This window comes from Epargyreus clarus, unplaced genomic scaffold (assembly GCF_041222505.1).
Source record: "Epargyreus clarus isolate Ecla_fem2 unplaced genomic scaffold, WU_Ecla_fem_2.2 ptg000004l, whole genome shotgun sequence".
NCBI classification, from domain to species: Eukaryota; Metazoa; Arthropoda; class Insecta; order Lepidoptera; family Hesperiidae; genus Epargyreus; species Epargyreus clarus.
The window spans coordinates 15,662,666-15,671,376 of NW_027332212.1; the positions used below are offsets into that span (position 1 = coordinate 15,662,666).

General features: G+C 33.2%; 1 long non-coding RNA gene across 1 annotated transcript; it reads right to left on the reverse strand.

Annotated features, from left to right (window-relative positions):
- Nucleotides 1-1,598: 1,598 nt before the first annotated feature.
- Nucleotides 1,599-5,463, reverse strand: LOC140757694 (uncharacterized). The gene is made up of 3 exons (XR_012104005.1): nt 4,019-5,463; nt 2,145-3,925; nt 1,599-1,804 (listed from the first exon to the last, which is right to left on the reverse strand). It is a non-coding gene; the product is annotated as an uncharacterized LOC140757694 (long non-coding RNA).
- Nucleotides 5,464-8,711: the final 3,248 nt, after the last annotated feature.

Below are 8,711 nucleotides of genomic sequence, written 5' to 3' on the forward strand. Positions count from 1 at the left end.
TCAGCGACATACTTGTCAATTGTGTAATAAGCTTAACTTTTTTTTTTTTTTTCACCAAAAGTTTTAAATCAAGATTCCCATAAGGAAGTTATAGTTTGGGCTATTTTACTGTAAAAGTTATGCATTATACTAAGGAAGATTTGCTAGAATACGCAAAACGTCGTTTTTAAAAAAAAATCAAATAATGTTATGGAAAGAATAAACACATTAAAATGGTCCGTTAATCTAAACGGAGTTTAAACAGACCTTGTCTTACATTGAGTTCCTCGGAAGCGGATTTTTTTTTTCGTAGGTAGTTATCAAACGGATAGTTTCCGATAGATTGAATACATACTCGTAAACTACCTACCAAGAAAAATGACTTCAGAAACCGGCCATTATTTAACTATACTTATTTGTGTCTACAACTGATAAAAGTTTTTTTTTAAACACGCTTTTATTTTTGCCACGCTTTTATTAACTTGACCTGTATGTATGTAACGGAATATTTGAATTCGATTTTTACCTACTTTGAACGGTCAGATTTATTTAAAAATTTTGAAATACTTTGACATGACATGATTTTAATAATCTTGTCCAATTCTAATTTTGTCTCATCACGATCGTCAGATTTAAAACTATAACTGTTTTACATAACATGTGGCTCCTTATCAATCACAACCTAAAATTTCTATGACCTGAAAAAGGTCTATTAAAGTTGATCATGATTTTATACCAGCCAGCCAAACAAACAGTTAGTCAAACTATCTTATGATACACCTTATTACCGAACAATTCATATTCATTATATATATTTCAAACGCCTCGGCTTCACCTGACTTTTATATAGTTTGTAATAAAAAATATGCCATCAAAAACAATGCTTGTAAAAAAATCCAAGTCTCGCCATTCAATTCTTCTACCGTAAAAAGTCTTGAGATCTATGTAATACCAAGCCGGTAATGTATGCAGTCCCTACTTAAGAGACCTTCTGTCTTAAGGTATTATCTCACTATCTAACCTAACAACATCTCATGGGACCATACCAATTTTAAAAATATTTTATGTTCTAAATAAATTAACGTGGCAATCGTACTGCAAGTCACATTGTGTTTTCATCTTATCATATCGCATCACACAAGTACGATTGCCACGTCAATTTATTTAGAACATAAAATATTTTTAAAATTGGTATGGTCCCATAAGATGTTGTTAGGTTAGATAGTGAGATAATACCTTAAGACAGAAGGTCTCTTAAGTAGGGACTGCATACATTACCGGCTTGGTATTACATAGATCTCAAGACTTTTTACGGTAGAAGAATTGAATGGCGAGACTTGGATTTTTTTACAAGCATTGTTTTTGATGGCATCTCATTCCTTTTTGTAGATATTTCTACTCTTTTCCTTTCCGGTACCTTCCACTAGTTGAATCTCAACAACAGATTTTTTAAAGGCAATTAAATTGTTTAGGTAGTCTTTGTAGTTATGTAAATAATCTTGCCATTCATCATCACTTTCATTCGAACATGACAATAAATTAAATCTAAAAAAGTTACTATTTTGACAACTGAAATTATGCCCGTTATCCTCAGGAAAAACATTCTAAAACATCTCTACTGATTGTGATTTATTTATTTATTTATTTATTGGGATTTAACGTGTCTTCGTATTAAATAATCGACATCCCTTACTTTCTTCTGAATATCCGACAAAAATCATTGGTAATCTTTCACTGACTTCGTCGGACTCCGGTTTTTGATATAAACCACAGTATTTACTGCTCTTGCTCAAATTAGTTTCAATTTATAATAGACTTCTGACTTCTGAAATGAAATGAAATATTTATTTAATAATGATAACATCAGTTTTAGACTTGTCGCATATACAATAATAGTTCTGTTAGCTGTTTCAACCACAACAATTTGTTTAGGGGTATACAGTATCGCCTTCTAATGTAGAATTCCATTTGTTGATAAGAAAATATTGAAAGCTCTATTACAAAATGTCGTCCCACCATCTGATCTCATACATTTGTTCGACTTGCTAGTTCCTTTTTCAACACTTTATATTTTTTAAATTTCTTAAAGACTCACTCTTATGTTTTAGAAAATAAACATTCATCGTGTCATTCGAGAATAATAGTCGATAAATAATAACATGTACCTTGAACCGTTGAGTGAACTAGCTTCCATGGGACTACATAAATCTGTATGTACGATCTCCAGTATATCGTTCGTTCGCGTTCAGAGGTTTGGAAATGGTTTCTTACTAGTCGTCATATCCGTCGGTAATGTTCACATTATCAAGACCAGTCATAATATTCTTTAAAATTCGCATATATTCCGGATTAATATGGGCTAGTCTTCTATGCCAATATTTATTTGACATTGTCAAATTACATATCGGTGATTTGACAAATTGTTTAAATTTATATATACCATTTACGTTGTGGCCAGTTGCGATGATAATATCCATAGAGTTACTAATAGTGCAACCGTTTTTCAAAATTAACAGTAAATCCTTTTTCAGTAAGTTTACTCACCGCTAACAAATTCATACTTAAAATTATTTATATTAAAAAGGTTTCTTATAATAATTTCCACGTATTTTCCGGGTAGGTACTAACACAAAATAAAAACTAACAGAAGTAAATCTTCATACAAAGTGGGCTGAAGTAACGCACACGTAGACACCACTTACCGACTCGTTATCTCGGGGGGACTCGAGCGCATACGTGCGCGACTGTCAGTTCATTTCTGACACGCGTTTGTAACTGTTTTGTACAAGCAATGGAGCAAAATAAAATACCCTAATTGTGCAATGGACGGTTGTTTAAATTCAACGTTAAACTGTGGATTTTCGTTTTTTTATAGCTATCAATTATCAAGCCACTAGGAGCTGATATTTTTGGTGATCATGGCAAGAATATGTTATAAAGTGGATATCTAAGCTCGATTTATATAACAGTTTCCTATTTCGAATCATTTGAAACGAACTTAACTAAATTTTTGTAATATTGCGTTGAAATGTTACGTACCTAATATTACGTAAGTTGAAAACATGATTTTTTGTTCGTATATATATTGGTTTGTCTTTAATGCCATTTGGTAGGTTTATGTCTAAAACGGATAGGGCAAAAGGAATTGTGTAATTAGGGTAATCCGTTTAGAAGTTATTAGGGATTTTCTATTGTGAACATTATAATTTTTTATGTGCTTACATATAAAAAATATTTTCATAGACATTTATTTATGCTCAATAAGGCCGAAAGGAGATGTTTCAAAATGTATGGGCTCCCGGCCACCTTTTGTAGACTATATTAAAAATTAAGAAAACTTGCAAAGAAGGGGGTTAATTTTCTTCAAATCATGTTCGTTTAATTGTTAAAAAACAATGATTTACACTTAAACTTGCAACACAACAGTGGAAAAACATCATGGCGGTAGTGATTACCGTAATAATGTCATCTGTCATTCTATTTTAACTTACTATATACATTATATACTTTTTAATATATTTTTTTACGCGAATGGGCGTAGATATATAAACATTGTATTGTGTGAATTGAGAAACAAGGCCTATATTTGATAAACATTAATTATATTTACTTTCATAAATCTTGACTTAAAACAAACATACCAAAATATGTACTTCTATACCAATTTATTTTAGTTAAAACATTTAAGTGTGTAAATAAAACAACTTTAAGTACACATTTGATCATATTTTACTTACTCTTCACTTAAATACATTATTTATTCATTTTAAATATCTTCCCTTATCAATATTTTCATCCTGTGACGAGCTCAGCCCAAACATCAAACAATGGGCATAATGTGAGCGCAACTACCTACGAGTACGGTTCGTTGCCCAGCGATGCAGTTGCAATAATAACTGATTATTTTGTCATCCCAAGAATGTCCATGTCTTGCTAATGTAATTATCTAAAAAAGAGAAATGTAAAAAGATTAGCTTCTGTAGTTTAAAATTATTTACGATTATTTCACGATTAATACAACAACTGATGTATATTTTACCTGATGATATTGAATCCTTGTCAACACAATCCACAGCGATCGCACGAAAATCACAAGAGTCCATAAAACATAAGCTGGGTAAACAAGTAAGGTAGAATCACAATAATCGTAAGCAGCACAGAGCAGAAACATATTCAGGATTAAAATGGAATCTTCTCATCAGTACCTACATATTTATTCAACGTTTACATTGGAGTCCACTATTATAATATGTATATATCCACTTTTACGCATATCAAATTGACAACTTCTTCTTTTTTAATTTGACATGTCACTTACATCTATAAAACCAGATACTATTTAAAAGGTGGTTTTGTTATTATTATTATAAATAATTAATTAAGTTCAGAAATAATGAGGGGATACCCAAAACAAAAGCCAGGTTGTAAAGTACTAAGGTAACAATAACTTTACGACAAAAACAGCGAAATACAGAATTACCGACATCCAAAGAGTATAGTAACCTATGTGTGGGGTACACATAGGTTCCCGACATCGACAGTTTTGAAAACTTGACATTGACAGTATTCCGCCATATTTAATATTTCAATGAGGATTGCTTATTTTAAATATTTTTAAACACGAATACTTTAGGTTATCAAAATATATGTGTATTTTTCTTCAATTATGCAAATTATTCGTGTTTTTTAGTTATAATGTACATAAGATGGCCGAAAATGAAACATCTCCTTTGCCTAAACACTTGTTTCCTTGGAAACAAACTTATTATTATTTTATAATGCGGTGACAGTTGCTAAACCTCACGACAGTTATTGTATATTGTGTATGTTACCGTTAGATTGTAGAATACGTTAGCATACACATTAACTAGACTTAAGATTAGCTAGAAAATATGCAGATTAACTATGTAGTTAAAATTCGAAACATCTTTTCAGACTTGTTCTTAGGGCTAAAACACATGCCTTTTTACGACACGACGACGTATCGTGACACATAGCGACATCGTGCCGCAAAGCGATATTGTTTCGTGAAAATATACAATGTTTGTCGTAAATTCATGACACGACGACGCATCATGGCATGCACGGGTCGACGTCAAGGGGTGAAAATTGATACAATCTCGTTTTGTACTTTAGGTAATGGACAAGCTAATCTGCGTTTTAACTGATTTAGGCACATTAGCCGTAACATCTAGTTTTTTTCTCATGACATTTGTCAGAAATTCGGAATGTTTTTGATATTATATAACTTTTTAGGGTTCCATACCTAAAGTTTAAAACGGAACCCTATTTCTAAGCTGTCCGTTCGTTTGTCTGACATAGAGCTCTATTTCTGGAACCTTAATACATAGAAATTTATTTTTTTTACGGAATATGTATAATGGTGGCCGCTTTAACAATATGTACTAAAAGTAAAAAGAAAAACTTTCAAATAAAGGAGAGTTGCCATACAAGGACCTTCTTTTTCTTTATTTATTTATTTATTTATTTATTTATTTATTTAAAAAGGCATACCAACTAAGTACATAAAAATTAATCTAATATTAATAAGACAATAAGAAAACGTTTAAAAATATGCACTTAAATTATAGGTCTGCACAACATTACAATTAAGTCAGACGCGCTAACGTCCTTACAAAAAAAAAAAAAAAACATATCTTACAGTAAAAGTTACATTACTTCTTTACAAATTCGGTATAATGCAAGCTATAAACTATATTAACATGTGACTAAGAGATAATGGATAATAATATACAAAAAAAAAGACAAAAATTACTTAATATTACATAATGCTATCGAGACATTTTTCTTGAATTTTCCTATCGTGTCAGAAAATAGGTCAATATCAACATTTTGAAACAAAGAGTTATAGCATTTCATGGCTCGATTCAGCGGAGAATTAGATAAGTACTTGGCTTTATAGTGACTCGTACATAAGGGCTTAAAATTGCTTATCCTTGCGTTAACTCTAGGAGCGGTGATATTTATTCGAGAAAGAAGGAACGGACAGTCAGTTCGCTCATTTAATAGTTTATAAAGAAATAGAACCCTAAGAAGATCACTACGCTTATGCAATTGGAGAAGGTTAAAATATCGCAGACGGTCATCATAGCTTTTAATCGAATTATGTATTCCAGTAATGAAGGATAGTTTACGGATAAATCTCTTCTGTATATTTTCAATACGTTGTATGTCGTTCTGGTAAAGAGGATACCAAACAGAGGAACAGTAATCAATATGACTACGAACTAACATACTATACAAAGTTTTGAGAGCTAATACAGACGTAAATTCTTTTGTATTACGATTAATAAAACCCAACATTTTTAGACTTACTTTAATCGTATTATTTATATGGTTTTTAAATCTCAACTCTGAGTCGATTAAGACGCCAAAATCTTTTACTTCTTCCACTCTTTTTAATCTTACTTTCGAAATGTTATAAAAACTGTTATATTTGCTTCGTTTACGTGAGAATTTAATATGTATACATTTGTCTATGTTTATATCCATACCATTTCTATTACACCATTCAGAGATACTATCAACGTCTTGCTGCATCAACTCCTGATCCGTGTTGTTCTGAACAGCTCTAAAAATTTTTAAATCGTCTGCATATAACTGAAATTCCGAATATTTTATGCAATACTTAATGTCATCTATAAACATATTGAATAGAATAGGGCCCAGAATTGAACCCTGGGGGACTCCTGATTGAGGAACACAATGTTCTGATCTAAAACCGTTTACAGCAACACACATCCTACGATTTCTCAAATACGAGCTGAACCATTGCAAAACTGAACCCCCTATATTAAATTGATTTTTTAGCTTATGGATAAGTATGTCATGATCGACTCTATCAAAAGCTTTACTAAGATCGCTATAGATTGCATCAACTTCACTGCCACTTCCTAAATGAGACAATAACTTTTCCACAAATGACAACAAATTAGTAGAGGTAGATCGTTTAGCAATAAAGCCGTGCTGATGTTCGCTTAAAATCTGTTTTATATGCCAGATAAGGTAGGGACTGATGACTTGCTCAAAAACCTTTGCTAAGACTGATAATTTTGAAATAGGTCTATAGTTTTCGACTAATCGTTTATCGCCAGATTTTGGTATTGGCACTATAATTGCCTCTTTCCAGATTTTCGGGTTCCAGACTTCTTTATAAGGAGGAAATCTTGAAAAGGTACTCGACGACGTGGGAGTGACGCCGGGTTATGTGGGACTTTAGCCGCACTAAAATCCTCCGGTGGCCGTCCTCAACGTTTGTTGGAGAACTCCGGGATCTCCGACTGAACGTAACAGAAGTCCTTTAAGCGCGATGCCTCGATCGAGCTCTGCCCTGGGAGAACAGTTTTCGCTCCTCCTAAACTATCCGGTGTTCACGACGGTATGCGACTACACATACCGCCGTCCTTCCCGGGGACACTTATTGGACGGTTCGAGCTCCCTGTTGCCACTCCCAACTTCGGAAGCCCCCTTGTAGTCGCTTCTTACGACAGGCACGGGATATCGTAACCCTTTTTTAGTCCAGGAACTACAGAGACAAACATATAAGGACCTGCTATTTTTTAGCGTTTTTCATTTGAAATGTTCACAATGCATTATATGGCTGCTATAACATCAATTAGTAAAAATAAAAATAAAATAAACAAATATTTTTGTGGTACGGAACCCTCAGTGTACGTACGAGTTCGATTCGCACTTCACCCATTATTTGAATTGAATTTAAATTGAAGTTGGAATTGAAAACGTCTTTTATCTCGAGAATAAAAACAATTGACGTCGCCTATAATAGTAGGGGAGCCCAAGACGGGATTTCGAGAGTGACTCGAACGCGGCAGATTAAGATATGGGAGATACCTTACATCCTATAGAGTATCTTAAACTATCCATTTGGGGGGTTCAACCAGGGAAGTCCATCAGACTATTAATAAAAAATCGTATTATCTATAGTAGCTTAATTACATGCTGAAAACAATAAATTTATAATCTGATGGTTTGAGGGCGGCGTTAGGGAGTAATAAGGTTGCAAAAAATCTATACCTGGACATACTCGAGTGCGGTATTTTTTTTAATACAAAGGAAATAATGCTAGAAAATATGCACTATCTGATAGCGCCATTTATTAGCATGGATCCCTGGAAAGTAATGGTGTACAACAAACTAAAGGAAAAGGCAAATTTTATGGAAAATACATTATTCTTTATATATTCTCATTCTGTTTTTTTTTTCAAATCGTCAATATAAAAAACCCCTCCACTAAATCGTCAGCTGCAACATAAAACATCAGCTGGAATTTCCTGTATAATAATCTTACGCCCTCGAGTGTGTCAAGATAACGTTTTTTTTTGCATTTTCGAAGAGTCACTGACAGTCTTTCGAATCGAATCGTCAGTCTTTCGAATGGGGGACTCATCTGGGGTAACTTCATATCCCCTTTGAAAATCTAATGTGCTGGTTACTTTTTTTCCATTTTTACCTCTCGTATGGCTGTCCCCCTATGCAAACCAGCAGATAAACATATTTCCGGCATCAGAGATATATACTCTATCACTAACCTTCCGCGCCTTGAGTATGTCTGACTCTGCTTTTTACATTTTTCGAATCATCTAGAAGCTATTTCCACGGTGAATCGAAAAATATCACACAACCTTCTCTTCACTCTAACGTGTAATCTACACAATCGTATACGTCCTATTGACGCTCGAGTTTCTACCCAT